Here is a 7,486-nt window from a genome sequence, read left to right as displayed (position 1 = left end):
CCCACCAACAGTGCAAAAGAGATCCTCTTCCTCTGCATCCTCGCCAACATCTGTTGTTGCTTGAGTTGTTAATGTTAGCCATTCTGACAGGTGTGAGGTGGTATCTCATTGTGGTTTTGATTTGTATTTCCCTGATGATGAGTGATGTTGAGCATTTTTTCATATATCTGTTCACCATCTGGATGTCTTCTTTGGAGAAGTGTGTATTCATGTCTTTTGCCCATTTTTTCACTGGATTATTTGTTTATTGGGTGTTGAGTTTGCTAAGTTCTTTATAGATTTTGGATACTAACCCTTTATCTGATATGTCGTTTGCAAGTGTCTTCGCCCATTCTGTCGGTTGCCTTTCAGTTTTGCTGATTGTTTCCTTCACTGTGCAGAAGCTTTTTATTTTGATGAGGTCCCAATAGTTCATTTTTGCTTTTGTTTCCCTTGCCTCCAGAGATGTGTTGAGTAAGAACTTGCTGCAGCTGAGGCCAAAGAGGTTTTTGCCTGCTTTCTCCTCGAGGATTTTGAAGGCTTCCTATCTTGCATTTAGGTCTTTCATCCATTTTGAGTTTATTTTTGTGTATGGTGTAAGAAAGTGGTCCAGGTTCATTCTTCTGCATGTTGCTGTCCAGTTTTCCCAGCACCACTTGTTGAAGAGACTGTCTTTATTCCATGGTGTATATTCTTTCCTGCTTTGTCAAAGATTAGTTGGCCATACGTTTGTGGGTCCATTTCTAGGTTCTCTATTCTGTTCCTTTGATCTGAGTGTCTGTTTTTATGCCAGTACCATACTGTCTTGATGATTACAGCTGTGTAATAGGTCTTGAAGTCCGGGAGCATGATGCCTCCAGCTTCAGTTTTCCTTTTCAAGATTGCTTTGGCTATTCAGGGTCTTTTCTGGTTCCATACAAATTTTAGAATTGTTTGTTCTAGCTCTATGAAGAATGCTGGTGTTATTTTGATAGGGATTGCTCTCCTATTCTGATTCTTATTTAGTTTCTACACCAGTAATTCTCAGACTTTGGGTATCAGTTTCCCTTTACCGTCTTAAAAATTAGTGGTGACCTGAAAGAGCTTTTGTTTATGTTGATAATATCATTTGAATGTTTATGGTTTAGAAATTCAAACAGGTAACTTTTTAAAAGATTTAGTCTGGAATCATCTAAAATAATAATAAACAAATTAACAAAAATAGCATATTTTTATGAAAATTAATTATATTTCTCACAACACAACGGAAATAAGGGAGAAGCATGGCACTCTTTCACATTTTTGAAAATCTTTTTTAACGTCTGGTTTGATAGAAGACAGCTGGATTTTTGTATCTGTTTCTGCATCAATCCCTTGCAATATCACATATCAAGTCACCTCTATAAAACAGCATTCTATGCTTGTGAGTGGATGACAGCAAAGATGACAAATCAGGTTTTCATTCATGAAAATAGTTTTGATCTCCCAGGCCCCCTGAAAGAATTCCAGGGAGGGGCACCTGGGTGGCTCAGTCAGTTAAGCATCAGACTTCACCTCACATAATGATCTCGCAGTTCATGAGTTCAATCCCTGTGTCAGGCTCTGTGCTGACAGCTCGGAACCAGGGGCCTGCTCTGGATTCTGTGTCTCCCTCTCTCTGCCCCTTCCCTGCTCATGGTCTCTCTCTCTCTCTTTCTGTCTCTCTCTTTCAAAAATAAACATTAAAAAAAAAAAAAGGTTCCAGGGACCCACAGAAGTCCCTGGGCCACAGTTTGAAAATCACTGCCCTACAGCAGGAGCAGTGGATATTCCTGAGAGAGAAAGCCAGAATTTACAAATGTAGTAATTGTTGATGAGAATAGTATTCATAATATTAATAGCTAACATTTGTGGGGTATTTACTATGCGTTATTCTAAGCACTCACAAGAACAAAGAAGCAGTCATAATTATATTTTCCAGATGAGGAAACTAAGGACAAAGAAGTTAAGTTAACTTGCCCAAATTTCCTTTGGTAAATGGTGGTAAGTGGTGGTGAGGCTGGGCTACAAAGAGAGGCACGCTGGCTCCAGAGCCTGTACTCACCACTGTACTGTCCTGCCTCTCTGAGGGACAAAGGCCTGCAGTATAAATGACAAAAGGTTGAGTCATCCCACTCATCCACCCCTTCTCCCTCCTCTCCCTGCCATTTTAGATTTCAATGCTCTTTTCTCTTTCCCTGCATGTTTAGGGAACTCATATTTCTTTTCACTCTGCAGTAAGTCCTTGTACATTGCCCGTTGTCCATTATTCCCACCACTCCACAGAAGCTACTCTCTCTAAAGGCACCAACGACATTATAATTACCAGATTCAGTGGCCGCTTTTCAGTCCTCATCCTCCTTGCTCTTTCAGATATGGGATATTATTGGCCATTTTCTTTTCATATCAAAATTCTCTCCTCTATTGGTTTTTCTGACACCAGACACTTCTATTTCTCTTACCACCTCTCCAGTAATTGCTTTTCAGACATTACTCTTCCTTGGCCTGTCCCTTAACTATCTTCATTCCTCAGCGTTTGGTCCTAGGCCCTTCTTTCTTCTCATTCTATAACTTCTCCAACTGCCACATCATTTACCTCCATGGCTTTAGTTATGAAATCTCCTGTGGTCTCCAACCCAGGGAATTACCACCACCATCCTCTGTGAGCCAGACGCTTGGGAGTCATTCCAGACTTCTGCTACCTCACGCCTAGGATCTGCCCCAAGGTTTACTGGATCTACGTCTGAAACATTTCTGAAGTGTCCCTGACCCTAACTCAGACCGTCCTTTTCTCCTACCTGGATTATTACATAAGCCTCATTTGTAGCTCACTTTCTTCTCATTCTGGCTGCTGACAGTTCCTCCACAGCAGCAGGAGCTGCTACTCTGCCTGATGTAGGCACTGTCATTACATCATATCCTGTATTATTGGTGCAGCTTGGACTTGTGCAGCACTGAGGCTTTGTACACACTACTGTTGAAATATGCCTTCTAATCCTATGTGTGACTAGGTTACTCCACAGCCTGAAACCACTTTCCTGATTCCCTGTTGCCTTCAGGATAAAGCCCAAACCCCAACACACTGCTCTAGTTATTATGGCTTTGTAACAAACTACTCTAAATATAGCAGGGTAAAACACTAACCATTTTGTTAGACTTGTGGATTCTGTGGGTCAGAGATTCGCATAGGGTGTAGGAGGAACGGTTTGTCTCTCTCCTTTGTCCAGGGCCTTACCTAGGGGTGTCTCCATAGCTGGTGACTGGGACCATCTGAAGGCTCTTTGCCTCACAGGCTGTGTGGAGAAGATTCAGATTGCTGACTAGAGCACGTATGTGTGGCCTCTCCTTCCAGCTTGGTTTCCTCATAGCTTGGTGGCCTGATGTCTTACATGACATTTCAGAGTTCCAAGTCCAAGTGCTCCAGCAAACAAAGTGGAAAGCTACGTGGCCATTTGTGTCAACCTCTGGGTTCACACAGTGTCACTTTACATTCTGTTGGTCACAGGCAAATTTGTCCAGATTCAAGGGGAGGGGACATAGACTTTACCTCTCAATTGAAAGAGTATCAGTTCACACTGTAGATGAGTATATGAGTTTGGAGATACTTTGGACATCTATGGAAAATACAATCTGCCACACAAACTATACTAAACCCTGCCCACAAGCCCACCCTCCCCACCTGTCGTCTCTCCTTGACCTCCTTGCTCCAGTGACACAAACTTCTGGCTGCTGTCTTCTGCACCTATTGCTTCCTCTACCTGCACACTCCTATACCTCCTTTAAGAGTTACCTCAAGGGTCAGTTACTGAAGGCAGACTTAGGGAGGCGTAAATAAAAAAGGAATAGTCCTATAAGCTTTCAAGCAAGAAAAAACAAACTAAAACAAAACAGGTGGTTTTAAAGAGTTAAATCCCATTTTGGAAATGGCAAAAGAATAGAGATAAGGATCCCTCAAACAAAATAGAATCCAGGAATAGATACAAGAATACAATGGAATGTAATATGTGACATATGAGTGGGAGGGAAAAGAGAGATGCCCAAACACTCATCTAAGAGTCAGCTTTGTCTAGTAGGCATTGGAAAAGTAGGCATTTGTCAGACATCCCTCTTATTTCCCCTTGAATTATCTACTCTGTGTATGCTCCTCCCAGCTCTTCCCTTCTCTGCCTGGGGCTCCTGGACATATCCCCCACAGATTCTGCTCCTTCAGGGCCCACATCACAATCGCACAAGGCTGCCCAAGTGTATTTCACTCTACTGAAGGATTGGGGAAAATGACAGGAAATCATGATGTAGGAAGGGGAACTTAAGAGTTGTATGCAAAATACGTTTTTTTCCCAGAAAAGCCCTATGATGTTTATGTCACATGTGAACAATGTCTATTTGACAATGTATTTATTGAGTATCCTCTCTGTATCAGTGACAGTTCTAAGTTCTGGAGATACAATGGTGTAGAAGATGGTGTTATGGCTCCACCCTTATACCTTGGGCCTTATAGTGCACACCATCCTACTTCTAATTGTCAGGACCTGCATCTTTTTGCCTATTGACTTTCTTTAGAAGCCAGAACATGGTATGACCATGGGTGAGTGGGTCCATCAGGCTAGGAGGAGTACCTACAAATTAACACACCCTCAAACAGCCCTTATTTAGTGACTAACAGGAGTTGGTATATTAATATCTCAGCAACCACACCCCTCAGGGTGTATTCGAGATTCAGGGCTCCTCTGCAGGGTTAAGCTCCAGTTACACACAGTGATGACTTGGCGATAATACATCCTTTATTGTCTGCCTTCTCTGCTTCACTTCTCCACATCCAGTCTTGTGAGTTTGAACATCATCTATATATTTTCAACCCCCATAATAATATCTCTAGCTGGACCTCTTTCCTGGAATCCACACTCATAAATCTATCTACCTGTCTCCACTTGGATGAGTAACAGACATCTCAAACTTAACATGTGCAAAGCCAAAATCCTAGTCTTCTCCCCAGACTTTCTCCTCCCGTCTCTGTAAATGGGCAACTTCATCCCTCCAATCTCCCACACCGAGATTGAGGTCACCTTTGACTCCTCTTGATCACCTCACACATCTAATCCAGCAGCAAACCCTGTCAGTTCTGCCGTGAAAATATATCCAGAATCCAGTTACTTCTCACCACCTTCAGTGCTGCCATCAGGGTCCAGGCCCCCATCATCCCCATCTTACTGGTCTCCCTCTCGTGCCCCCACTTCCCCTACAGTTTATTTCTGCCCAGCAACGGAAGAAATCCTTTTAAAATGAAGTCAGGTTATTTCACTCAGACTAGAAGCCAAAGTTCTTACAATGGCCTTCAAGATGCTACATGGTGTACATTCCCACTTAACTCATTGGTGCTTCTCTCCCTCTTGATTTCTTCATTCCAGCCATGTGGGCCTTTCTTGCTTTTCCTTAAATATGCCAAGCACATTTCCATTTCAGGACCTTTGCACTTGCTATTCTCTCTACTTAGAATGCTTCCTATATTATCCTTCACCTCAGACATTTGCTCAAGTGTCACCTTCCAAGGGATGTCCTCCCTGCCCAGGGCCTCTGTCCCGAGGGACAAATAGCGCTTTGAAATCCAGCCTCGGTACATGACACATGGTATGCACTCAATAAGTTATTTGTGGATAAATGAATGAATGGACAAAAGAAGGAACATTTAAACGAGGCACGCGTGACTCCTGATTCAGTATAAATTCTTAAATAGGAACAGCATTTCTTAACTTATGCATCTGGAGCACTCTCACACTGGTGTCAGAGTCTCGCATTATTATGCAGAGCGCTGTTAGTTCCTCTGCCCTTTCTTGGCTCACAGATTGTGCTCATTTTGGCTTGCTGAGAAAAAGAAGCCCAGTGGCTCTTTATGGTCTTTCCTCAGTTGCACAAAGACTTGGCCAAGGCTCTGAAGATTACTATAATGCTCTTAGTGACTGGATTACATTCTTAGCCCAGAACCACATCTTCCTTGGTTTCTACAAGGGAACAAGAAACGGAGTTGTATTATCCTTCTTAAGATACAGATTATTCTAACCCATGCTATTGGGGCAACTAGTTAACCATCCGGGGAAAAAAAAAATTGGTTGAATTTCCTATCTCAGTTCCTAAATCAAATAGATAAATTCCAGATTGTTTTTGCACTTGAATGTAAAAAAATTGAAACTGGTACTAAAAGAAAATACAGTGAATATATAAATGAGAGAGACATTTCTAAACATAAAACAAAAGTCATAATCATAAAGGAGAATAGATAAGTTTGACCTACACAAGAATTTAAACAGCTTCTACATTGTCATTTAGAAGTAACTACAGGTGGGGTAAATTATAAAGAAAAATGAGAAGTGATTAGCACAAAATTCTATATAATGGTAACCTTTAGGGAGAAAATTAACCAGGATTTTACTTCTATAAATTATTTATTTATTAAAAAAATTTTTTTTAACTTGAGAGAGAGAGGGAGAGGAAAAAGAATCTTAAGCAGGCTCCACGCTCAGTGCAGACTGGCATGGGGCTCAGTCCCACATCTCTGGGATCATAACTTGAGCCAAAATCAAGAGTTGGACACTCAACTGACTGAGCCACCCAGGTGCCCCTTACTTCTATAAGTTATCCTATGGAATGAATAATACAAATTTCTAAAGATACATTTGCAAGAGTGTTAATACCAGTATTTGTATATTGTAAATAAAACAGAAGTTCATTAATAGGGATCTGGTAAATAAATTATGACATACATACAAACAATGGAATTCTACACATACATTGAAAATGATGTTAGCCTATGGGGCAACTAGGTGGCTCAGTCAGTTAAGCATCTAACTTCGGCTCAGGTCATGATCTCATGGTTCATGAGTTCAAGCCCCACGTGGGCCTCTGTGCTGATAGCTCAGAGCCTGCAGCCTGCTTCGGATTCTGTGTGTCTCTCTCTCTGCCCCTCCTTGCTCATACTCTGTTTCTCTGTCTCTCAAAAATAAGTAAACATTTAAAAAAATGATGTTAGCCTAGATATATTAACATGAAAAGATACCCACAATATTTTTTCAAATGAAAAAAGAGGTTAGAGAACATCATGTGTACAAGGTCCTGCCTGTGCATATGTGTGTGTGTGGCTAAATAAAGAGAGGGGTATATCTGGAAGGAACTATTAATAGTGGTTATCTCTGGATAATGTTATTTGTGGACACACTGCCTTCCTCTTCATGTTTTTATGAATCATTGGTTGTTTATTAATACAACCTATAATTTTGACCATAAAATAGTTTTTAGTTTTTAAAAAGTGAAAAAATATTAAAACAGTGTTTTCATTAATTAAAAATAAACATATCCCATCCCTGTTGACGGATTTTCATATAGCACTAAAATTGTGACATTCCCTTCCCTTTTCTCCCTCTGTACCTCAAGCCCATGTTGACCCCCACCCCTATCATACGTTTGGGCCCCTGAGTTGTATCTTACTCCTTTTGGTAGAAGTACATAATCTCCTGTCCCA

The sequence above is a fragment of the Lynx rufus genome, unplaced genomic scaffold (assembly GCF_022079265.1).
Source record: "Lynx rufus isolate CCGP_SWC_20201006 ecotype Redwood Valley unplaced genomic scaffold, mLynRuf1.p SCAF_8, whole genome shotgun sequence".
Taxonomy (NCBI): domain Eukaryota; kingdom Metazoa; phylum Chordata; class Mammalia; order Carnivora; family Felidae; genus Lynx; species Lynx rufus.
This window is presented reverse-complemented; position numbering follows the sequence as displayed.